This window comes from Lathyrus oleraceus, chromosome 4 (assembly GCF_024323335.1).
Source record: "Lathyrus oleraceus cultivar Zhongwan6 chromosome 4, CAAS_Psat_ZW6_1.0, whole genome shotgun sequence".
NCBI classification, from domain to species: Eukaryota; Viridiplantae; Streptophyta; class Magnoliopsida; order Fabales; family Fabaceae; genus Lathyrus; species Lathyrus oleraceus.
In genome coordinates, this window is record NC_066582.1 from 237,731,365 (window position 1) to 237,759,283 (window position 27,919).

Genomic DNA, 27,919 nt, shown 5'->3' on the forward strand with positions numbered 1-27,919 from the left:
TAAAAATAATTTTTTCTTAAAATTGATTAATGAAAAGTAAAAAATTATTTAATGAAAAATAAAAAATTGGTTAATGAAGTGATGACGTTGGTTAATAAACGTTCAGATATTAAAAATAACTTTTAAAAATAAAATAAAATATAATATAAAATATTGATTAATAAAATTATGAAATCGATTAATTAAACAATTTTATATCAGTATTCCTTAATTAAAAGTACAATATAAAAAATAATAATTTTTTAAATAAAAAGAAATATTATTATAAATGTTCATCGTGAAATACTGAATAGGTGTATCATTTAAATGCAAGAACGTCATTTTTTTTTATATAATGAAGACAAACGCACGGAAATAGCCACTACAAAAATATTGGGAATTGATTAACATATCAATGTAAAGATAGTAAAACGAATAATTCTTATCATTCAAAGCATTATATTACATATAATTATATTATAACCCAAAGTACCAAACTATAATCCAAGGTGTTCACACAATGGTTGTTAGGGAGAAAAAAAATATATTATAAGGTGAATCCTACAACAATTTCTTTTTAATGCTAAGTATTATGAGTGTTATAGGATAAGTCTCAACCAAATTAAAATATTGGGTCATATATTGTGCAATTAGTTATGTAGGAATAACTATACATGTTAATTAAATATAATAACTGTTCTTTCACTTCACGTTTCTACTATGTTCACATTATGGTTGTTAGGGGAATTAAAAGTTTTAATAATTAACTTTTTTATAAACATTAATAATTTATTTAGAATAATACATAAATATTTATAAATATTGCAATCAGAGATTGAAACATAAAGCAACCGTACACTCATTTAAGTCATTTAGCACATACCAGTTCAACTATCTCACTCATTATAAAAAATAAAATCATTTGAAACACATGTTAATTAAATATAATAACTTTTCTTTTATTTTTTTTAATAAAGACAATTTTTTTTTAATTGAAGATAGAATAAGTGATATGATAGTTTATAGAAGTTGGAATAATAGTGTAACACCTATATAATATATGTCATGAATAATATCATATTAGTGTTAAATTTTAGTCTGATACAACATAAGTGTCTGACATCATTACATACACATGTCCAAACTAAAATATAAAATAATGGTACATGCCATACAATAACACCTAAATAAAAACTAAGAGTTATGTACAATTGTTACGTCATATTTTTGACAAATATTAATTATAAAGATCTGATAAGTTTCATGGATGATGGGTTTATTTCCAAAATCGAAGTGGTTAGTTATGACCATGGATATCTCGATTAATTTGGCATGTCGAGAAATGACCCTAACTCTGGTCAAATTGTCAATCAGTAAGACCAGGGAGTTTATTAGTTTTGAGACATAGTGAAGTTCAGAGTATCCAAAATATTTATTTTCCAAACAATCAAATGAGGTATAAGTGGATAAGATCAGACAATTATTTGAAGACACATGGGAGCCTGTCGAAGACGAAAGCTGCATGGAGACGAAGATGTAACATATTTTTCTTAGTCGATCGTTGTAGACGGTTAACTTAGGACTAGTATATAAGTAAGCATTCACTTGTGTTTTAAGGGACCACAATTGTACATAAATTCTGTCAAACTCAAATCATTTGCGTGTTTGTGAGAAAAGAGTCAAGAATGTATGTATGTGTGTTTCATTTCTTACAAATCAAAGTCTTTATTTTAAGTCCATTACTGTATTGAATTTTACTTCAATTATCTTTTTAGTTTCTTTTATTTTCGAATTCAGTGACAATATCTTTCAAACCTTTGATTTTCACACAATATGTCATGGGATCTTTTCGAGTTCAATCCCATAAGTGAAATAAAACTTGTTTTTGTTTACCAAATTTCACAGTAAACAAATTGACTCTCCAAGTGTGACCCTTTTGTGTGAAAATTTATACTTTTCCTGTTGAAAATTTATTTATAAATTTCTTCATTTGAGAAACTTCTTAAATTTTGAGTGTTCACGAGATTTATGAGTGATAAAATAACCAAAAAAAAAGTTATAAAACCAACTAAGAGATAAGTTATGAGAATGATTACTCCCATGAATAACAACAATGGAGAACAACCATCCAATAGAAAGAGGGAAGGCGCGATCACTGCAAGTTCGAGTGAACTAGTCGCCTCTATTGCTAGCACGACGACCATACCGTCCACCACGACCATGTCTTTGACCACGACTATATCATCGATTGCGCAAGAAGCGATGGTATTTCCCCCCTCAATGACACAGGTTCACCCAATGAGTCCTAGACCGACTATGGCAACATACTTTAGTCCTTTTGCCATAAATTTCACAATGCATATGAATGGGCATGAACAAGCTTATGGTATGACAACGTCAATGATGACAAACTTACATATTAAGCCTTCGACATTTGTTGACAACACTACAAATGCATATTCGCCACTATTGGCATCAGGATCGGTCATATGTAACCCTAGTTGAACCATACAACCCCAACTGGGGATGGGATTCGGTTCCCAAGATATGCCAACATTCACTACAAATTCTGTGATGGAGATGAGATAACAGATGGACAAAAGTAACCATGATATGGTTAACACGCTTACCTAACAAATGGGTATTATATTTAACCCCTTTATCCAAAATACAAATCAGAGTTACCAACATCTGGCGACTCAAATGAATCAAAATGGTGATTTCTTTGGCACTCTTCATGCGCAAGTTCGACCAATTGTACAACCCCAATTGACTGGGCAGATTCGAAACAAGGGAATAGTCTTCGAAGAAACCAGAGTTAATCAGGGTCAACAATTTGTGCCCCACTGTCATACCCTAATGTTTAACCCTAAGATCCCACATATCATTTACATTCTTGCTACAAACAAGATCACATCTTGGTCCTCTCCATCTCATCTTTGAGTTTGCCTTTTGCATGGATCATTAAGCATTTCTTTGTTGGTGTTTTACCTTTATGTTTACATGTTCATTACTATCTAACCACTAATCAAAATAGCAAAAATATGTCTTGTTTTCTGTAAGTTTATTGTGCAAGGTAGGGCTTTTCATCAAGAGTATCAAACATGGTTCCTCAACTAGGGTTTTCTTTGATTCCTCAGCAAAGTGTGTTCAACCATTGATTCTCAAGGGGATGTCATTCAAATCATGATCTCTAAGGCTCTCAAACATCTTTAAATATAATTTTGATCAAGAGCATCTCAAAGTTTTGTTGCTTATTTCTTAAGAGAAGTCAAAGGTTCATGTGTTTATTTCCATGACTTCTTTAACAAGTTACCTCAAACCTTGAGCAATTCAATCAAAGAAAATTAAAGGACACCTTATTTTGAGTTCATATGATCATCCATGTACCTTGAAATGCAAGGAAAGCCTAAGTTCACAAGTTTATTCCAAGAGGTTTGACCAAAAACTCAACACTTGAAGTCAAGGTTCAAAGGATCACAACTCCTTCAATTCTCAACATTGTTGAATGATTCTTTTTACAAATGACTATTATGATTATCCTCTACAACTTATCTTTACATGATAATAGCGAATTATGCTTAGAGGATCATCAAACGTTTGAAGACATTATAGGTCATTTGTGGACTTAGTGAAATTTAACCTATTTTTAAGTGACTTTTTCTCAACTTTCAAGGATATAACTTCTTCAATTTTCAACATTTGAGGCTGATTATTTTTGCACAATGTCATTTGTGATGCCCTTTACAAGTTTGATTCAAGGACCAAAGTTAAATTATGCTTGGAAGACCATGGAATTCTTTGAGACATTACAGGTCATTTTCAGCCATTTGGTACCTGAATTGTCTAAGTTACATGACCAAACTTTTGTTCCAACTTCAACATGTCACAACTTTGTGCTCAGGCATCCAAATGCAACATTTCTTGGCACATTGTAATCTTTGATATGATGTCAACAAATTTCAAGAAGAATGAGATCAAAGAGCCTCTTGAGCAAGATGCCCCACTGAGTTGAACATGGTGACTTGGAACTGAAGAAATCACCATGATCCGAAATTTGAACTTCACTAATCTTGATTGCAAGCCAAATTACCACGCGTTTTGGACCTAAACATGTCTAATTAAGTCTCCAGAAGTTTATTGACTCTTAAAATGCATGATTTGGCTGAGTTTTGATGGTTTGCAAGTCACACTTTCTCACATTCTAATCAAATTCGTTTTGCATGAATTGAGCATCATTCCACAAGTATTTGGATCCCAACACATTCTATATAAATAGAGAAACATGATTGCTTCATTCACAAGCTTTTGAGAGCCAAGAAACCCCTGCCTCACTCTGAAATTTTTCTAGAAAATTGAGCTATCCTATTTTGTATTTCAGATTGTTTAAATCCAATTTGTTGATTCCATTAGCACCTTCGGTCTTCTCTGAAACTTTTACAACAATTCCCAAGTTCAAAGACCTTATGAAGTGCCTTGACCAGATTGAGATTCATCAACTTCTGATCACCATTTGGACAAGGTAGTTCTGAGCATCATTTGAACTCAAACAAGTTACCACAATGTAGTCATGCACTCTCTGATGAGTTCCCCTAACTTATCGGGTGTTCATTGATCGTGTTCCTCATTTAATTTAATTTTTCGTGGCTGGCTTGTTTCTGAAACTTCTCTAAAATTCCCCATGCTAAGTTTAGATAAATGAATTTTGAGCATGAGGTTGAATTTATGATGAGGAGACGATCATATTGGTGGTAGTCTCATGCTCTGAAATTACCAAAGGATGAAACTTCGATGAGGGATCATCGGGGGAAGATGACCGGAGTTATCTCAGGTCATCTGAGTTTGCTTACACGTTGGCAATTTGAAATGTTCTGATTGGTCCATTTTGAATTAGATCATGTGTTTCATTTTTGGTAATTTCCATCGTGCGCCCTAGCCTGAGGATTGTTAGATCTACCACGTCAATTAATGAGGTCAGATCCAACGCTCCGTGTGATTTCTTATTTTATTTATTTTTCTTTTTTCATTTTAAATTGCATTTTCTTTTAAAATTCATCGAAAATTCATTTTTCATCAAAAAAATCCCAAAACAATTTGTAAAATTTTCTTTTATTTTTCTTAATTTGATTTTTAATATTCCACATTTTATTTCTTGATTTTCTATTTTTATTGAATTTTCTATTTTCTCCATTATTTTAATTAGTTTAAAAATACTTTTAGGCATTTAAAATTTCTGAAAAATCATTTTATGTTTGTTGTTTTATTTCCAACCTTCCATAATTTTCTTGGCCGTTTATTTGGTATTTTGAAGGGCTTAATGGATTTTCTCTTTTATTTCCCTTTTAAAATTCATTTTAAAAATGTTTTTAGTGCATTTTATTTTATTTTATTGGATTTTATATTTGTTTGACCTTTGTTGACTTCTGCTAGTCTTGGATCTTAGTTATTTTGATCATAGGTCTCATCAAACTCAATGGATCTTGGGTGTTGATGGGGGTGAAAACCCTAATCCACCAAAATGGATGATTGATTTTGAAGATGACTTGATCAAGCATTTGATCCAGTTCGGATTTGTTTTCTCTTGCCCTCTTCTTATTCATCTCTTTCTCTTCCTTTTTCTTTTGATCAATTAGATGGTTTTTGTCCATCTTGTTCATGATGTATAAATTGGAGCTTGATGAACTTTCATCATTTCAAATGTACCTCTTAATTGTTCATGGATAATTTAAGGTACTTTAGATTGATGCATAAGCTTGTACTAAGTACTATGAAATATTGATTAATGTAATGGACCACTCTCATAGCATTTGTGCTTGATCAATCCTGTTTTCTTTTTTTTGTGGCATAAATTTAGGAGAATGATTTATATATCATTTTTCTAGCATGTATTAACACAAACATTATTATTAACCGGATTCAGATAGTTGTGACTTCTACATAACTCTAATTACGATTTCTTAACATAGCACTAAACTTGTCCCAAAAACAAGTCATTTTCATAAGTGAGATTGTAAGTCTCCTACTCCCCATGGTATTGTGTCAAAAAAATTGTTTCCTTTTCACCTAACAGAGCTAGTGGCATACTTGTTGATTTTTTCCAAATTGAAGCCTTTCTCATAGGTGATATAGAGGTCCATATTTTCATACTTATGGGTGAATAGTTGAGTGTTCTCCAAAAAATGACAAATTATGTTTCCTCTTTTTGATCACAAACACCACTTACTAACATTTTATTGTATTAACTTTAATTTAATGTCATTTATCTTATGCTTTTTACTTTTGCTATTTACTTTATGCTTTTATTTTAGCATCTCATATCATATTGTTTATGCTTGTGCTATTTGCTCTTTATCCATTTGAATTTCTCTTTCTTTTAAAGACATTAATAAAGGAAACACTCTAAAAAAATTGGTTCTCTTGATTCATGGACTTGTGGTTACTATTCTTGGCATAATTGTGGAGTTATGGACTTAGAGCTATGATCTTGACCCTTGCTTTGGGAGTTTATGATTTGAGACCTTGGGATTCATCTGATACATTTGAATTTGGACTTCTTTTGAAGACTTGGCTTGCTTACTTTGGTTTCATCTGATACATGGATTATTCTTTGCTTATTTAGCTTGCTTGAGGCTTAATCCAAATGAGAGAATTCTTACTTGACTTATGTCACAAAGATTAATATTTCTTGGTTAGATTTTTCCTCCCTAGCTTTTACTTTATGTTCTAGGATAATCTCTCCATCTCCTCCCTTTCTTTAGTTTTCAAAATCATCTCTCTTATTTTCAAAACCTTCTTGTTTTTAAATTTGAACTACTTTCTCAATAAACCTTGACTTTTGTCAAGTGATTTTCAAAATTTTTTTCTTAATAAATGCTAATACATTCAAATAAATTTCAAAAGACTAAAAATGCATAACTCATTCAAATCATTTTTTGCCCTTTGTGCACTTTTTCTTTTAAAACTTTTCTCAAAGTTTAGACATGAGTCATTTCCATAGTTGAGATATAACTCTCTAATCCCCATAGTATTGATGTTAATTATTTTCCACCTAAGAGAGATAGTGGCATACTTATTGATCTTAATCCATGTGGGAGCCTTTCTCCGTGGTGATGCGAAGTTCTCATACTTGTGGGCGACAAAATGTCTTTTCATAAAAAAAATGAATCAAAACTAATATCTTTGTTATTTTTACCACGGACTACGAGGTTTTGATCCTCCATTGCACTTTTTTGATACGTAGGCATGAGGCTCAGGAGGTCTTGGCAAACACAAAAATTATAAAAACATTTCTCTTCTCATCTCCCCAACCTTTTGCAAACAACACCATTTTTAAGCCATAATGCACAAATTTTCAAAGAAAACAAGGGTTGTTTAAGGTGGTCTGAAAGACTGATGTCTCTCACCAATGATGACATCACCTAGTATTCTTCTGTTAACGATGATGTTGAGATTATTGATATTTGTGGGGAGTTCTCTAATGTGCCTCTTCTTGGTAGATAAGGAGGAATCGACTATAATCCGGTTTTGGCAAGAAGTCAACTTGGGTTCGCTATGAAGGACAAACCTAATAACACCTTGTTAGAAGGTTTATTTTTCCCATAAGGGAAAGACACTCAAGGATTGAAGGCTAGGATGGTGCGTGCATGGCACAATATTCATAGGAAAGGAAAAAGTGAGTTTGGTTTGAAGAAGTGTATAGCTTTGGAGCCTTACATTAGTTGGGTGAAGAAGAGAGCAAAATAATTCAAGATGCCTTACGCTTATGAGAGACCTATGTCTTTAGTAGTGGTCAAATCACCCGCTATTCATATGAAGGCATAAAGGAGTTGCAATAAGCTTTGGTTAGGATGAAGCAAGAGAAGGATGCTTAGGAAGATAAGTTTCACATTTCGAACCTCGAGAAGATAGATTTGCAAAGGAAGTTGAAGAAAAAACGTGACTTGATAGAGTTGCTTGAGCAACGTGTTATGAAGAGGTCAAGGAACCAAGAGGATTTATTTTCCTCTAACAGTTCATCATCTACTCATCTTCCTACTCTAGGTGTTTAGAAAGACATTGTAGATCATCTCATGATGGAGAAGGATTCCATGAAAAGTAACTATGAAAGAGAGATCAAAAGTCTTCGCAAGAAGTATCAGCTTGGATTTGGGTCATTATCGGATATGATTTCGTAGACCTAGTTTCTTTCCTCTTATGCTTAGGATTGTTGAGATTGTCTTTCAGATTGTAATCCTTTCCATTATTAATAAAATGAGATTTTTAGTATTTTAAAATGTGTTATTTCCTTTATGATGTTTGCAATTGGCTTTATATCTTGAAGTTCCTTGAAAACTTTGCATTTGCATTTGCATATCAAGCATCATGTTGCATCTTTGTCTTGCCTTGCGTAAATTTGCTAGGTGTCTTATTTCTCCCTTTTCTTTGTCTTTGTTCAGACAAGCTGTCTCACCAGTATAACAGTCGTCCTAATCAATAAAAGAAGATGGACCATTTAGAGCAAGAGAATTGTGAACTCCATGAGGAAGTGACCACTTTGAGGGATAGTTTGGAAAGGCTCTCTGCCATGATGGAAGTTCTGGTAGTTGCTCAGAATCAGCCACCTCCTCCTCAGACTTCGCTTTAGAGGACTATGATTTCTAAAATCACTTCTACGCCCGTTTCTGTGGCTCCAATCAGTGCTCCACAACACCAAAATGCCTCCTGGTTTCCCTTGGGGGATGCCTCCTCACTTTGGGGGCTATTGAAGTTCCCATTGCTCAACCTGTTATGTTTGTACCACCTCCCGTTGTCCATGATGCTCCTTATATGGAAGAACTTGTTTTCCATGCTGATTAGAGTTAAAGTGTTGGTGTTTATGAAATAATGGATGAATTTTAAGACCAGTTTCAAGCAATGAAGAAAGAGATTCAAGCTCTGAGAGGAAAATAATTGTTTGGGAAGAATGCTCATGATCTGTGCTTAGTTCCTAATGTGAAGATTCCTTATAAGTTTAAAGTTCCAGATTTCGAGAAATATGAGGGTAATTCTTGTTCTTTGAGTCACTTGGTGATGTATACTCGTAAGATATCAACTCAAACTGATAACCATCAACTGTTGACTCATTACTTTCAAGATAGTTTGATTGGGTAATTAATTAATCAAGACTGATCTTTACCAACTAATCAGGGGTAATGAATATGCTAAGAATCAATCACTAAGCACATGGATCTAATTAAAAACTAAGGTCATCAAAAATTGGAATAAACCCTAATCTCTAATTAATTTTAAATGAAAATTAAAGAACTAATTCTAAGAATTAAATCTAATCAAAGCCTAATTAAAAAATTAATTTAGCATTAATTATGCATTTTTGTGTGTGTATTTTTATGTGTTTAATCTACGTATTAAAATGTTTTTAATGTGTATTGAAAGGAATTAAAATGAAAAAAAGAACAAAGTATATGATTAATTAATTAAAACAATTCAGCAGGGGGTGATGATCAGCAAAGGCATACTGAGCACATCATACAGAAGGCCCAAGGATCCTTCCAATGGCTTGTATTGAGTTTCCATCCTGGGGAATGCACTTACTGAATACAAGGTGTCTCCAAGTAAAAAAGTGTGTCAGGCGTTGTATTGAAGCCCCATAGTTGCACTGCATTGTAGTTCAGAGAGGTGTGTGTGGAAATTCTAGTATGTAATAAGCAAAGCCCATTGGGCTTGAGGCGCCTGAGGCCCAACGTGAATGGGGAAAGGAAGAGTGAATCTTCATATCACTCACTTCACATTGTCATCAACCTGACTAACCTCCCTTTCCCTCTCTCAATTGCGCCAACCACCGGAAATCGCTCCACCACATCATATGCAAATGCAAATGCAAATGTGTTTTCCAGAATTCAGGAGTAAGGTGCCCAAATACATCAAAGTCAGTAGATTCAGATCTATAAATAGAATCACTACTAAAGTATTCCTTTTCTTCTCCTAATAGAAAAAACTATTCATCTGTAAAAACTAAAAAATATAGATGGTATGCATTAGTAAACGAAAATAAAAATAAATGCATATTTGGTACCTTAAAGATGGTTTGTGATATATTGATTGATATCATCCACTACTTCAATTTTTGAAGCCAAAATTGCACGAATTTGAAGATAGTTGGAATCATGGTAGTTATGACTGAAATTATGATAGGTATTTTCAACAATTGTCTTAATTGGATAAGAAAACTGAGTTATAAGTAACTCATCCATAATAGAAATAACAACACAACCATCATTTGGCTCAGACGTGGTCCCATCTCCAATCTTTATCCACTCTAAAAAAATTGTATTTCCTCTTTGGTAGATGTTGTTGCACCACTTTGCAGGCGCATGCTCATTATAAGCTTGAGGACTTTGCAATGATCCTAAATATAAGAAGCATTGATTATTGCATGAACAATATCTTATCTACTACCTCTTGGTATAACAGTAAGAATTTTCCTGAAATCATCACAAAAAACTACAACGTTTCCTCCAAAAAATTTTAGAAGCCTGTGTGTGTTTACTCATAATATCTTTCAAACTTTTATCAAGATCCTCAAAGAAAATTTTGTTAACAATAGAAGCTTCATCCTATATGATAAGATATGTTAACTTTAATAACTCAGTAAGTTCATATTTTTTTGTCAATGTTGTAAATTGAAGGTTTCAAAGTAGGAATTGTAATCTTAAATTTTGAATGAGCAGTTCTTCCACCTTTCAACAACAAACTTGCATTCCTACCTGAAGTAACATGCAAAGCTATTTTACTTTTGGAACGAAGCGCAACTTGTAAAGTGTTCGACATAAATGTTTTACCAGTTCCACCATTATTTTTCTACAGATTCCATGATTTCAGAAAATATGTTTCTCTACTCATCTACATAAGCCATGGGTGTAATAGAAATGTTTTTAGTATATATATACCCCATCTTGTTGTATATTATAGTGTATCAAATATAAACAGGAAAGAAAAAAGTAAAATGGAATGAAAGTATGTTCACTTTACCTGTAAGAGATGTATATAAGTTTTGAAAATTTTGATTTTGAGCAACAGGATCATATTGTCTCCCGTCATAAATAAGCCTATTCCCTAGAATGGAAAGTATAAAATCTTTGGGATATGGCATTGCCTTGAAGTCCTTCAAACTTCGCTTGTTCTTTTGTAATTGTCTTCCAATTTCCATCAGTGTAATTTATTTTATTTCTTCATTAATAAGTGTTAATCCTATAATAGAAAAAGAAATTAAAGTAAAAAGCATAAATAGTGTAAGTATAAAGAAGTAATGAATAAACATATTATGTATGTAAAGAAAAAAAAAGAAAAATAACATGGCATAAATAGTGTACCTGGATTTCTTGTCAACATACGTGTTCATAAAGAATACCATCAGATAAGTACTTCCATGAATGACTCCAAACATGTTTGGGTATATTCATGGATGAAGATAATAACATTGTAATAAATAACTTCCATAAAAATTCATAACTCCAAACATGTGCCTCTTTTATTGCCTCCATAAATTCTCTTTCATATTGTAAAAATCCCATTGCAAAGCATGCTTCTCTAAAAGTTTTATGTTGGAAACCATCAACCTTTTTTATGCCTTTGTAAATTATTGGTCATTTATTGACATTCAACATCATCCTTACATAATATACCTCATTTGTGCTTTGAGGAACCCAAATAAGACGTCCAATAGTATAATCTCTTTTTCTTGGCTTCAAACTCCTACTTGGTTTATGGTAAACAAACTTTGAGACAAAGTCACCATATAATAACAATTTGGCATCATCATATTTTTTTCCTCAAACCATGATGTAAACATTGATTCGGTTACACTTGGTTTGAGTAAAACATTTCTAATTTGCTCAAAGTCTTTGTACTAAGCAGAATTTTCTCCTTCCATGTGAACAAAACAATATCTCCACATATGGCTTCCTCCTGTGTATAGAATATGAGAATATCCTCCAACATGCTTAACTTGAGGAAATGTATCGACAATCTAGATATTCCTTGATTTCATCAATGTTGCTTTTCTCACCATATGTAGTAGCTTCAGAATGTCGAATGGCAACAAATATTCGATCAAAACCTTTGTTTATGTACTTGAATAAGTATTTGATAGAAGTAATTTTATTTCACCATTCCATGTTGATGTGGGCTTCATACTTAAACTATAAACTTAGGTTTTGAGGTACTACATGACCATTGTGAAGGATGATTCTTGTGTCCATTATCTCTTCTCCTATATGCAAGATATCCATCTTCATCAACAATAGTCTCATATTGGAATTTCTTCGGGTAATACTTGGAACACTTCCCATCTTTAATGCATGTTATTCTTTGATTTTACAAAACACCTGGGCTATGAACCATATAAGTTTTAACCAAAATATACAACTTTGGGTCCTTCGAAGGATCAGACACTTTGAAACTAATTGTAAGACCCCAATTTTTACCCTAAGATCACTCATGCAATTTCATCATAAGCATTAACATTGGGATCATACCTTGGCATCCTCCTTACCCCTCCTTCATTGGGTTTGTTTTGGGAGAGATCACCAAACACTTTGTGATTGTATCATACTTGTATTTTATCATTGCACTAAACAAATTACCAAAAAATATGTCTTTGCATTTGTCTAAGTCTTTTGTAGGTAGGTCATGATCTCCATTTATCTATCAAGTTCATATCTAGGGTTTGAGACCCTCATGACAAAGAGCACAAACAAGAATTGATCCAAGAATGTTTATGGGAATCATGTATGAGTCCCAATGATCTCTACATGTCATATTGATCAAGTTTTCTTCAAGAGTTTGAGGGTAATTTTCCTTGGAAACCCTAGTTTGACTGGGTATCTTGAGTAACTTCTCCAACAAGCTATCTTACCAATTGATCAAATTTCTCAAGGGACACTTCAAAATTAATCATCTCATGCATATATGATCTACCATGAGCCTATAAAGTCAAGAGAATTGAAGATTAGCAAGTTGGTTGATGGTGGTTGGCCATATGAATTCATCTAATCAAAACTGGGTCTCCCTAGACCCTATCTCCTATAATTTTCACCATATGAAAATGATTCCAAGATAAAACATACTCTAAATGACATTCCACACAACTTCCATGTTGATACCTAGAGCTAGTTTTTCTTGTAAAATCATTTTCTATGTGGAAACATTATAGGTCATTTTGTCTAAACCCTAATTTGAAAGTCAATTTCCCAAGGCCATATCTCGCTCAATTTTTATGAGATGGTAGATTTCCAAGTTTCACAATCCAATGCAAAAGGTCTACTTCAACTTTTACGTTTGGAGTGAGAGCTAATTAAACTTTTTTGAGCATGTGATATGAGGTTACATTATAGGTCACTTTTGACCTGTACCATTGATCAAGTGATTTTTCCAAACTTCAAAAATGCATAACTATATCATTTCAAATCCAAATGACATGAAATTGGTGACCATTTTGAAGTTCTTTGAGAGAGCTACAACTTTTATAAATATATGTTTCTCATTTGAAGCTCACATAAAAAGTTAAGCAAGGTGGAATATTGAGACATATGGCTTAACACTTAGAAACATTTTCAATATGTTAAAATTTCCAAACTTCCACCTCAAAATTGTTCAAGTTACAAGCTTCAAATGGAAACGTTTTGAACATGAAAGTTGTTCATCTTGATCTAACCTTTCCAAAAAGTCCAAGTTCATCCATTTTGGACAAGAAATGAATAGGATGCGCATGGCTTAAACATGGTATCATCATTTGGCAAGATTGAACTTCAAACATCCATGCACAATTGCCTAGCATCCCAACATGACTTCAGCCTTTCTTACACTCAATTATGGATCATATGGAGTGATTTTATGGGCCTGTACACACCCATGCACTCATGCATCACACATTGCTAATTTTGGAAGTTCACTTCAAGTGTGCAAATATCAATTGAATTGGCTATAAATAGAGCTCCATATGCTCAGAATTTCACACACATTCGTGCCAACTTTGATCCCTAACCTCTAACCCTCACATTCCAAAGGATAATCCTGAGAATTTCACTTGAAATTGAGTTTGAATTCTCACTGTTTTGAGATTCAAAACTCCAGGGATCCAAGATCTTTTGAGCATTCAATTCTTCTTCTGCAAGCATTTGGAGTGAGATCAAGCACGAGCCAAGGCAAGAACAGCTGAATCCAGACCTACATTAAAGGTATTTTCCAGAAATTTTAATCTCTTCGATTCTCTCTCAATCTTGCTCAATTCTCTTGATTCTTTAGTTGTCTAAAGTCCTACCAATATAGGCAAGAAGATTGAGTTGCTTTATGGTCAAATCGAAGCAACTCAGTTCATGTACCTCAAATTTCAACTCCATGTATCTCTCAATATACTTGGAGTTAGGATAAATTGAGGTCAGCTTCGTGCTCAGTGCCATTTTTACTTTGAAATCGTGTCCTTCTTTTTAATTTTGGTGATGGTTATGACTGAACCAGTCCGGCGAGACTCGCCTGAGAAAGAGACAGGAGCTGTAGCTCCGGTGGTGAGTTGGCGTGTTCAAAGCCATATGATCCTTTTGAAATGAAATAATCTCGTGCGTTGGTTTGAATTACCTTTCCTCTGGCGCGCTGACTCAGGCGTATCGTGGATTGCGTGCTTGTGACCACTTGATCTGCCACCTCAATTAATGAGGGAGATCAAGTGGTCCACGTTTTCTCTGATCATTTAATATTCATTTTAATCTTTTTATTTTCATTATTTCATATTAATTTTAATATTGATCCAAAAAATATGGGAGTTTCACAAAAAAAATTCAAATAATTTCCTCTTTCATATTCTGAATTAAAATTATTTTTTGGATCATTATTAATATTTTTCATGATTTAATTGATTTTTCATTTGTTTTTAATTGTTTAAAAATACTTTTAAATGTCCAAAAATTATGAAATTTTTTCTCCAAGGTCCTTTGACCTTGTTTGACCTATGATAAATCTCATGGCCATTTCTTTGGTGTTTTGATGAGGTTTTAGGAATTGGACAAACCATATTTAATTTAAATGCCTTACTTTAGTATTTTTAATTTGAATAAATGTCAAATAAATTTGTTGACCAGTTGTGATGACTTGTTTGAGTTTGATTATTGTTGTTGGGCCTTGGTCAAGGTTGATTTGACTTTGTCAAATTAATATCATTGGATTTAGGGGATTGATGGAATGTACATTCCATCTCTCAAAATGAATGGATGATATTAATTTGGTAAAAGTTCTCCTTTGACCAATTTGTGTTTTGATCCATTCCCCTTCTTTATTCATTCATTCCATTTGGACTATGATATCTCAAAATCCTAAGGCTAGTTGATTGAAAAATTAACATGAGTATGGATGAGATTAGGCCACACCTTTTGCATATTCTTTTGTGTGTGGTATGTTTCATGAGCATAGTTCATAATACTATGTCTCTAACATGCATTAACACCAAAATTCTATTGCCGACCTCAAATAGTTATGACTTCTACATAAGTCCAACTACGATTGCTTAACATAGCGCTAAATTTGTGACACAAAAGGCATAATCATTCTAGTTAGTGAGATTGTAAGTCTCCCTTCTCTCATGGTATTGTTTGGAAACTTGGCCTTTTTTCCTTCCTTTGGAAGATGTCTTGGTTCAAGGATCCATGCTTGTGATAAGTGGGTTGAGTGTTCTCCAAAGAATGTCTTAAAATGAAAAGCAAAAGCAAAACAATACTAACTTCTAACCTATTAACTACTAAATTTTAATTTCAAGCCATTTACTTTAGTGTCATTTAATTCTAGCTTTTATACATTTGCTATTGTTCATATCATTCTAGTTGTTTATTATAATGCAATTTTCACTTTGTCCACTTTGACCATATTGCGTGATACATTTTGTTTGTATATACTTTGTTTGTTTGTGTGGTCTTTGACCATTAATGTACATAATAACAACAAAAACCCTAAAAAACTTTTGTGTGGACTGTTGGCTTGATCTTGGACAAATGGACTTAGAATTTAGGCAACATTCCTATGCTAAGGGACTTGGCCAATGCCAACTTATTGAGAAACCAAGTGCTTGTAATTTGAAACTTAATTTGATACAATCATTCAAGATCTTTCTGAGTTCGTCCGCAACATGATCATTGTGAAGTTGTTATTTTGAACCTGTGACTTGTGAAGTTCATCTGTTACATGGGCTACCTTGAAGAAGATCATGGAATGGATAAGCTTGGATGTGGCCATCTTTATTTGATGCCTTGCTCTTCAAGATAATATAAGTGTGCATTTGTGTGTTGCTTGATTCTAAAAGTCCAAGGGAATTCTGGGTTTCTATTGACATTTTTGTCTATTGGATTGCTACCCATTTGGTCAGATCTTTTCAACTCTAAACTTTTATTTTTTTACATAGGATAGTCTCTTCATCTTCTCCCCATTTCTTTAATTTCAAAATATCTCCCTCTCTTTTTCAAAATCTTCTTTGATTGAACTTACTTTGTTCTAAACTTTGACCACTTTTGCAAAAAAAGATAGAAACTTTGGCCTTATGTCATTGCATTTTCAAACTTCTTTTCTTAAATCAAACTTGTAAATAGACTTAACTATACTTGACTTAAACTTTCAAAGAAGCCAAAAAGAACTAACTCATTCAAACCATTTTTAGGCCTTTGTGCCTCTCAAACTTATTTTTTGTTAAAATCAATGCATTCACTTTGAAATTTATATCACGAACTACGAGGTTTTGATCCCTCATTTTTATGTTGGTACGTAGGCACAAGACCGAAGGTCTTGTCAAACACAAAAATATAATTAATGAAATATTTTTTCATCCCCCCGTTCTATTTGTTTGTAAACACCCATTTGTACAAAATACATATGCACACAAGAAAGAGCTCCCTAGGAGTACCTAGGACACTTTGGGTGCTAACACCTTCCCTCTGTGTAACCAACCCACTTACCTGTAATCTCTGACATTTTATTAGTTTTGATTTGAAAACTTCTTACTTCTGGGTTTTGTTCGTACTTTTTCCCTTTTCCCTTGGAAAAAACTAAAAGCGCGGTGGCGACTCTTGTTATTTGATCTCTAGCTTATCCATAGCTTGATGATCATGAATTTACCGCTACAGAAATTAAGTGGCGACTCTGCTGTGGAGTAGTCTCCAGTGGGTTTAGCCTAATTTTTTGTATCTATATATTTGTATATATATGTGATGTTTGTATATACGTGTGTGTGATATAATCTGCTTGTTGTGCTTGGTGATCTCTGAGTGGTGAGATAAGTTCTAACCCGAACTTGAGTGCAATTAAGATAGGAGGATGGTATAGTCATATTCGACTTGTGTGGAGTAGTCCTTAACAAGTTGGCTTGAGATCCATCCACTCAGTGGAGATTCTTTTGGATTTGGAAATGTCGCACAAGTATTTGTGGTTAGGCATTGCTATCTCAAATTGGGTCCGAGAAGCTGAGGACCTTAGAACATTTAACCCATCTTAGCCTATTTAGGACGTAGCGCGGAAACTGTTCAAGTGTAGACTTGATAATAGTTGTTACGCGATACTACACTCAGACGAGTTTCTCTTGAGAATATTAGGGGTCGATGAGTCAGTCATCTTAACCTGTAATATCCGATAGTTGGAATTAAGACTCTGGGAAATTTTTAGAACATGATCTACATGTTTTTATCCTTAGTTCACTCCTTTGGGATGGTTCTTACCCATACTCCATGCTCATGACTCACAACAAACCCTTGATTCTTGGTTGATCCATTCAAGTCTTGTCAATATCAATGGAACTTGGGTGTTGATAAGGTGTAAACCATAATCCACCAAAATGGATGATTGATCTTGACAAAGACTTGATTCATCCCTTGACCTTTGTTTGTTTGCCCTGTGTGTGATCCCTTATGTGTGATTGTTGCATTCATGCACATCATAACATTCATCACACGAAAATTTCAAGGAACTAAGGTATCATTTGAAAATATTTTCAGACCATGGATTATGGACGAAGGAACACTAAGAAGTACAATTTTAGATGTCCCGACTTGAAAGAGTTAAGGAAGCTAGCATCTTTTGTATTAGATCCCTTGGACTTCAAACAACGTCATGGGAAGCTTCTGTCTATCTTGTCTGCTGATGTGGTTAAAGGACTCTTGAGTGTGCTAGTGCAGTTCTATGATCCCCTATACCATTGTTTCAATTTCCCAGATTATCAGCTTGTGCCTCCCTTGGAGGAGTATTCTCATCTTTTGGGGATATTTATTTCTAGTAGAGTGACTTTTAGTGGATGGGAGGAGATTCCCTGATCTAGTATTATTGTTGAAGCTCTTCACTTGATGAAGTCTGAGATAGAGGCTCATTGGGTGAAGAAAGGAGGATTATTTGGGTTGCCATCTGATTTCCTCGTCAAGGAAGCTACTGCTTTTACTCAAGCCGGTAGTGTGGATGATTTTGAAGCTATCTTTGTGTTGCTTATCTATGGATTAGCTTTGTTCCCTAACATTGACGGTTTTGTTGATGTTAACGCCATTAGACTTTTCTTGATTGAGAATCTTGTGCCTAGTTTGTTGGGTGATATGTATTTCTCTTTGCATCTAAGGAATTCTAAGGGTGGTGGAATGATTGTCTGTTGCATTCCTCTTCTGCACAAGTGGTTTATTTCGCACTTGCCTTAGACGCATGTTTTTGTAGAGAACAAATAATGTCTACGGTGATCTCAGAGACTTATGTCTCTCACTGATGATGATATAGTTTGGTATGATCCGTCATTGATCGGTTTGGATATTATTGATAGTCGTGGTGAATTCTCTAATGTGCTTCTCATTGGTACACAAGGAGGAATTAACTACAACCCTGCTTTGGCTCGCCGTCAACTTGGGTTCCCCTTGAGAGACAAACCTAATAACATTTTGTTAGAAGGTATTTTCTATCAAAAGGGTAAAGATCCCCAACATTTGAAGCAGAAGATTGTGCATGCTTGGCATAATGTGCATAGGAAAGGAAGATCCGAGCTTGGTCCGTGCAATTGTGTAGCTTTGGGAGTTTACACTCTTTGGGTGAAGAAGAGAGCTATGGAGTTAAAGATGCCTTATCCTTGCGAAAGACCTATGTCTATGGTTGTGGTTGAGCCATTAACTCTCCCTAACCAAGATATAGAGGAGTTGGAAGACGCGCTCGCCAAGATGAAGCAAGAGAAGGATATGTGGGAAGAGCGTTTCCGTGCTTCGAGCAAGAAGCATGAAGAGTTGCAGTTGGAGTCTAAGGAAAAATATGCACTTATTGAGCTACTTGAAGACCGAGTGATGAAGAGACAGAGAGAGCCCGGGGTTTCATCTTCTAGCATGCCTCATCCTTCCATTGCTTGGAAGAAGATTGTTGATCAGCTTGTCCTCGAGAAGACTCGGATGAAGATTTCTTTTGAGACCGAGACCCGTCACATTCGAAGGAAGTCCGCCCCTTCAGCCAAATCTTCTAACATTGTTGTTAGGGATCCTTAGGATGACTAGTCTCCTTTTCTCTTGTATTTTTCATTTGGTTTCTGAAATTGTACTCAGTGTAATCCTTCCAATTTATATAAATAAAAAATAGATTTTTTTATCATATCAAATTGTTGCAATTGCCATTTAAATATATATATATATATATATATATATATATATATATATATATATATATATATATATATATATATATATATATATATATATATATATATATATATATATATATATATATATATATATATATATATATATATATATATATATATATATATATATATATATATATATATATATATATATATATATTTGCGAATGACATAGTAAGTTCCTTGAAAATAAAAATAATCAAGCATTGCATTTCATGCATCATTTGCATAAGCAGGTTTTCGACAGATGTCTGATTGGTGTTTCTTCTGTGCTTTAGCCAAGCTGACTCACCAGTACAATACCCGAGCCAATCATCTGAAAATCATGGAGCACTTAGAGCAAGAGAACAGAGAGCTGAAGGACGAGATCACCCGCTTGACTGCCATGATGGAGTCAGTTCTTGCTGCTCAGAATCAAGCTTCTCCAACGCCTGCAACTCCTCCCGCGAGGACTATTATTTCAGAGGTGACTACCTCTACCATGCCTGCTGCTACCGCCCACTTCGCGCCGACTATGCCTTCCGGATTCCCGTGGGGAATGCCGCCTAACTTTGTGCCTGAAGGCTTTGCGCCTACTTTTGCTTCATGCCGGCATCTAGCCCGGTCATGTCCGTGCCACCTCCCGTTGTGCACACCTTGCCTCGTGTAGAGGATACCATCTATCATTCTGAGTCGTCTGAGGGTCCGGATGTTTATGAGAAGATGGATGAAATGAAAGATCAGTTTCTTGAGCTGCACAAGGAATTGAGGACACTGAGAGGTAAAAACCTATTTGGAAAGAGTGCTGCTGAGTTGTGCTTAGTGCCCAACGTCAAGATCCCAGTGAAGTTCAAAGTGCCTGACTTTGAAAAGTATAAGGGGAACTCTTGTCTGCTCAGTCATCTTGTGATGTATGCTCGCAAGATGTCTACTCAGACGGATAATGATCAACTGTTGAGTCACTACTTCCAAGATGGTTTGACTGGTGTTGCGCTCCGTTGGTACATGGGATTGGACAGTGCTAGCATTCGCACTTTCAATGACTTGGGAAAGGCTTTCGTCAAACAGTATAAATATAATGTGGACATGGAGCCTGATAGAGACCAGCTGAGGTCTATGTCTCAGAAAGACAAAGAGACATTTAAAGAGTACGCGCAAAGATGGAGGGAATTGGCTGCCCAGATCACTCTTCCTTTAGAGGAAAAAGAGATGACAAAGATCTTCTTGAAAACTCTGAGTTTATTTTACTATGAACGAATGATTGTTAGTGCCCCCAGTGACTTTACCGAAATGGTAAACATGGGGATGAGGCTTGAGGAAAGAGTCCGAGAGGGACGTTTGTCAAGAGATGAGGCGTCAACAAGCAAGAGATATGGTAGCAATTTTGGTAAGAAGAAGGACAATGAGACGAATGCAATAATCAGTGGGAGGCAGAGGAGGCCTCAAATCAGAAGGAATCCACCACCCCGTCAACATCATCATCAAGTATCCTTGGTAATTCCAGTATTTTCTAATCAACAAGCAACACCAATTCAGCAACAACAACGTCAACAACAACAACCGCAACAACGAACGAACATCTACAACAACAACAATACCAACAACAATCATCATCAACAGAACTTTGAGAGGAAGGTCTTTTTCGACCCGATTCCTATGTCATATGCAGAGCTGTATCCCTCGTTAGTTCTCAAGAACTTAATTCAACCGAGGAACCCTCCGCAGATTCCAGAACCACTTCCTTGGTGGTATAAACCTGAACTCCGTTATGCTTTTCATCAAGGAGCACCCGGACATGATATTGAAAATTGTTATCCATTGAAGTATGAGGTTCAGAAGCTTATGAAAAGTGGTATGGTGTCCTTTGAGGACCGTGCGCCAAATGTGAAAGCAAACCCGTTGCCCGCTCATGGGAGCTCTTCTGTGAATATGGTGGACGGTTGTCCTGGAGAATTCAAAGTTTTTGATGTGCGTTTTATCAGGAGGTCCTTAGTGAAGATGCATAAGGATGTTTTTATGGTAAGTGAATGTGAGCACGACCATGATGCTTGTGTTGTTTATAGTGTTAACCCGAGGGATTATGAAATTGTGAAAAGGGACATCCAACGTCTGATGGATGAAGGCATGATCCAAATTGTTCAATCCTGTCATGTAGATGACGACGTAAATGTCATAGTGCTTGTTTTCAAGCAACAAGAGCAGTTGGTAATCCAGTATGACTCCGGTAACAACAACAGTCAAAGATCAGTATCACCGTTGGTAATACGGTTAGCGGGCCCAGTCCCGTATTCATCTGATAAAGCTGTGCCATATCAGTATAATGCTACAATGATTAAGGATGGTTAAAAGGTCCCGTTACCTACGACTAGTTCAGTAGTGAGCATTGTTGATGTTACTAAGGTGACTCGCAGTGGTCGAGTGTTTGGGCCGGTGTTCCCAAAGGATAAAGAGGAAACAATTGTTAGTAAGAAACTGGAGGTGCCTAGTGTAGACCCAGTTGGCTGTTCAAAAGATAAGTCTGGTGAATCCAGCAACTTGAAACCCAATAATGATGATGAGGTACTCCAACTAATCAAAAGGAGTAAGTTTAATGTGGTAGAGCAGCTGCTCCAAACCCCCTCAAAAATCCTCAGTGTTATCTCTGTTGATGAATTCTGAAGCACTAAGAGAAGCACTGCAGAGAGTTCTAGAACAAGCGTTCGTAGAACATGATGTTACTGTGGATCAGTTTGATCACATTGTGGCCAACATCACTTCTTGCAACAATCTCAGCTTTTGCGACGAAGAACTCCCTAAGGAGGGCAGAAACCATAATATGGCTTTGCACATCTCGATGAACTACAAGGAAGATGCTTTGTCAAACGTGCGTGTTGGCACCAGGTCGTCACTGAATATCCTTTCGAAGTCAACTTTGTCGAAGCTATCTTACCAAGGAGCGCCCATGAGGTATAGTGGTATAATCGTTAAAGCTTTTGAGGTTCACGCAAAATAGTAATTAGTGAAGTGGATCTTCCAGTTGTCATACCCCGATTTTGGCCCTGAAATTTTTTCCCCATCAATCACTCGTTTGCATTCTTTCTTCATTCACCTTCATATCCTTCATTCTTGTTCATGTTTACTATTTCATATTTTTTTACGTTTTTCACGTTCCAAATTTACATTCATATTTTTTTCATTCACATTAAAAAAATTTCCACTCATATTCAAGAATTTCCACATACTCATTCATAGTTCGATCACTTCATTCATTCAATCATAATCATCCATGTACATGGCATATGAATAACTTATAATAAAAAAAAACATCTCATCACATGAATACATGAAGTTTCTAAGATGCAAAAAGGACTCTCTTGAATGACCTGCATATTCTGGACTTGGAAACTATGACTTGGGACGAAATTGATGTCGTTGGAGTGTCTCCTTCCCCAAGGTCTGATCATGCTGCTGCTGTACATGTGGAGCGATACTTGCTCATCTTCGGAGGGGGTTCACATGCAACTTGCTACAATGATTTACATGTTCTCGATTTGCAAACTATGGAATGGTCTCGCCCCACACAACAAGGTGAAATACAAACTCCACGTGCAGGATTCTGATATGAACAGGCAGGAGCTGGTCCATCTCAAGCAATTGGTCACAAATGTAGAGTTTGAGAAATCAAGAATTTCAGATCTTCTACATATGGTTCAAGCATCTTTAAACACAGCAGAATTAGATGCTCTAGTCATGAAACAGAAGTATGAGTGTGATTTACTGCAGGTGGCAAGTAAAATAGTGTGTTTGGTATCCAGTTGTAGAAACTTGAGTTAGATTTCGAAGCATTTGTTGACAGGACCAGTACCGGTCTTAAATATGAAGAAATACACTCTTAGCAGCACAATGAATCGTTTTCCAGTCTCGATCATTTGGAAGCTGAACTTTAGCAACTCAATTCCAGAAATTATGATCTTACTCAAGAAATTGTAAAGCTAGGTACTTTGTCTGGTGAACCTTGTACCGTTGTAAATACTGGTTTTTTAGCCACAGATATTGAAGTTGGGTATGAATCACGGTTTCGTGGATCTAAAGCATTATGCAATGGCTATTATGAGAAATTAGACAGTACCGGCTCTTACAGTTTGCTTCATGATGAAAGCAATGATCATCACATTGGAAGATTAATTAGTAAAACAGTTAATATTGGAAATGATGCTGTCACAATTGATAAGGGCGAAAGTAGTATAATCTCAAATATCCTGTCCATTGATTTTGATCCCTGGGATGACTCCATAACATCACCTTATAATATAGTGAAGTTGTTGAGTGATAATACTGATAGCCAACCCGGTCCTTTAAAAATCTAGTTCTTGGAAAGTTCAAAATAATAACTAGTCAAGGTTCTCTTTTGCAAGGCAGGAAAAATCTGAAATTCAAACTTTTGATGTACATCCGTCTTATGCTTTCAGCTAGCAATAGCCTAAGGGCCACACACTCAATCAGAGTCTGGCAGAAAGAGACTTTTATTGCAAATGGTTTTCCTACCAGTAACTTTAAGGAAGCTGAAAATATAAGCAATGCCCATTCAATAGCTTCTTCCAATAGGCTTTCTGCTATTTCAAGAGCACAAGTTTCAGCTCCGCCAGGTTTTTCTATTCCAAGCTAGAGGCCGATTCACATGCACAGTTTCAGGAATATGCCGATGCTGATACTGCACAGGAACAGCATAACAGGTTGCATGCAGAGTCAATGCGGCGGCAGAAATTTTCATGTTCATTCCTGCTCTTAAGTGGTTAAGATTAGACGAGAGTGTACAACAGTTTGCAGTCATTCGAGAATGGAATCGGAGTTGGTGCAAGTCGTAGCAGAGTTAACAAAGGTGGTTCGTTCTCTTCCTTCTGACGCCGTTAACCACCTTTTCTCCCTCAAAATCATATACACTGCAGGCTGAAAATGAAGCTGATAGGAGGGACTGGGTAAAGAAAGTTACTGCAGAATAACAACATCTCAGGGAAAATACCACCGGAACTTGGAATTCTACCCAAGCTTCAGACTTTAGATCTTTCAAGTAACAAATCATTCCACCTTCTCCCAGTCATTTGAATAGTCTCAAGTACCTAAGGCTGAACAACAATAGTTTGTCTGGACCCTTTCCTGTTTCGCTAGACAAAATTACACAACTTACTTTCTTGGACTTGTCTTATAACAATCTCAGTGGACCATTGCCCAAGTTTCCAGCCAGGTCATTTAATATTGTTGGAAACCCGTTAATTTGTATAAGCAAATCTATTGAAGGCTGCTCTGGAACAGTCACCCTTATGCCTGTTCCTGTCTCTCAAGTATCATCACAAGGAAAACACAAGCCCAAAAAACTAGCAATTGCTCTTGGGGTCAGCTTTAGTTGTGTTTTTCTCTTAATCGTGTGTTTGGAGCTCTTTTGGTATAGAGAGAAAAGACAGCATGGAGCCATCTTGTATATTGGTGATTATAAAGAGGAGGTTGTTGTTAGCTTAGGGAATCTTAAAAATCTTGGTTTCAAAGAGCTCCAACATGCAACAGATAGTTTCAGCTCCAAGAATATACTCGGTGCTGGAGGTTCTGGCAATGTTTATAGGAGGAAGCTTGGAGATGGTACAATGGTGGTGGTGAAAATACTGAAAGATGTAAATGGTAGTGCTGGCGAGTTACAGTTCCAAACAAAATTGGAAATGATCATCCTGGCAGTTCACCGTAATTTACTCCGCCTAATTGGATATTGTGCTACTCCTACCGAAAGACTTCTGGGTTACCCTTACCTGACTAACGGAAGTGTGGCCTCCAGGCTTAGAGGAAAACCAGTTTTAGATTGGAACACAAGAAAGAGGATAGCAATTGGAGCTGCAAGGGGCCTTCTATACCTTCATGAGCAATGTGATCCGAAAATAATACACAGAGATGTAAAGGCTGCCAACGTGCTTCTGGATGACGATTACGAGGCTATTGTTGGTGATTTTGGCCCTGCAAAGCTTCTCGATCATGCTGATTCCCATGTCACCACTGCAGTCCGTGGCACTGTTGGGCACATTGCGCCGGAGTATCTATCCACTGGCCAATCATCTGAGAAAACTGATGTGTTTGGATTCGACATTCTCTTGTTAGAGCTTATAACTGGAATGATAGCTCTCGAGTTCGGGAAAACCTTGAATCAAAAAAGTGCTATGCTTGAGTGGGTTAGGAAAATACAGCAAGAAAAAGAGTGTTGATTAATGCATTTACAGTCCGTGCTTTACGCGATACCTCTCCACCTGCATTTGACGCTAGAAAATTATTGATCGAGAAAGCCAGGACAGTAATTAGGAAGAAACTCGAAGAAATGAAGTTGTCATCCGAAGCTGCAGCTCTAAAAGAGAAAGAAAAGGTGCAACTTGATGTTTGTCAAGTCAAAAGACAGACATGTAGGAAAGCATCTCTGAATGTTTCTGGCATTCCATTTGAACACGGAAGAGCCAATCCGATCTCAATAATTGTCCCGGATTCTGACTTTCACGACTTTGACAAAGATAGGACAGAGGAATGTTTCCAGCCAAAGCAAATATGCGCCTTCGTTGATAAAGAGGAGTTCCGTTTGGTCCAGATATGCGGGCTGAACATTATTATTCAGGTGGATGACTTGGAAGAGACAAGTGAATATTACCAAAACAGTTCGCTTCAACGAATTAATATCCCTCGTGGAGAATGGCCTAGGATTAGAATGGGCACATATGGGAATATTCACCGAGTTGGGAGTTATGTATGCTAGATACCGTCCAGAGAAACTTATGGAGCATATCAAACTATTTGCAACCCGACTCAATATTCCTAAACTCATAAGAGCTTGTGATGAACAACAACATTGGGAGAAACCGACCTATTTGTATATCCAATATGATGAGTTTGATAATGCTGCAACAACCATCATGAACCATTCACCTGAAGCATAGGATCACATGCAATTTAAAGGTGTTATCGCCAAAGTCGCTAATGTGGAGTTGGGTTACAAGGCTGTTCACTTCTATTTGCAAGAGCATCCTGATCTTATCAATGATGTTCTGAATGTCCTTGCACTTCGGGTTGACCATGCACGCGTTGTTGACATCATGCGAAAGGCCGGTCACCTCCTTCGGGTCAAACCATACATGGTTGCAGTTAAGAGCAATAACGTGTCTACTGTTAACCACTCTGCAAGTCATGGGTCTCATTCCAGTTGTAGTTGAAACTGCAGCAAAGTTAGCAAGTCTATCTCAATCTGAAAAAGAAATAGCAGATACCAAAATTTGTCTGTTAATGAAGCTGAGAAGGATCCTTCTTTAATGGAGTTAGACTCTAATAAACAAGATAAGCACACCGGATGCATCTCAATCTAGCCAAGTTGCGACTCCTAGAGATATTGAGGATTTTGGCAGGTCTTTAAGACCAAACACTTTCTTACATCATGATTTCTCTACATTAAATCAATTTCAGTCTAAGAAAAATATGGATATCAATCCTATTGATCAAGATGTCAACAAATTCAAAGTATCAGATGATGTCGGGGATAGACAGTTTGATTCTAATCATGGACAACGGTCATACGGATACAACTACACAGTTGAAGATGTTTTGGTTCTGTTTTTAAGGACCATGGTGGTAGTGACATTGACACTAGTAGCGGTATTCTAATCACAGTTCATGAGGCAATAGTTTGGAGGAAGAAGATACACAGTGGACCTGCTGATGCTTTCCATTTTCACTGCAGTAAAATAACTTGGTAAGGAAGTAAAAGTTCACAAGCAACAAAAATGAGAACGTTTTCACATAAGAAGTACAATGTACAGGTTACCTTTTTCAGAATAAGCACCAAAACAGGATAGACATGCTGGTAACATCACAAGCATTTCCAATTCCAATACTCTTTTGATCTCAGTGACCCATTCCAAATCCTAACAGGGTGAATATAAAAGCAAGAACATTCTCAGCGTGAAGGGGCGGCTACTGTTCAAGAAGAAAAACTCCTAAGAATCCTTTGACAGCAAAACGGCAAAAACAACCCTCCATACTCCACGCTTCAGCTGTAAAAACCACAAATCCCTTAAGCTCTCCTCCGCCACCCTTGTTACAACCTGAAAGGCTGCAACCGGAACCGTCATATCACAACTCGACGTTCTTCCGACAACAACATCAGCATTCGACTCAGTTCCGTTACAGAGTTCCGTTACCGGTAGGAACAACAACGCAAAGCGGTAGCAACCTTGGTATTTCGGTAACTCACATGCTCGAATTCTCTTTTTTTTGTGTTGTTTCCATGTGCATCATTTGATTTTTCTTTTG

General features: G+C 36.0%; 1 pseudogene; it reads left to right on the top strand.

Moving 5' to 3' along the window:
• Positions 1-23,125: 23,125 nt before the first annotated feature.
• Positions 23,126-26,725, top strand: LOC127136844 (probable LRR receptor-like serine/threonine-protein kinase At2g23950; annotated as a pseudogene).
• The last annotated feature ends 1,194 nt before the right edge of the window (positions 26,726-27,919 follow it).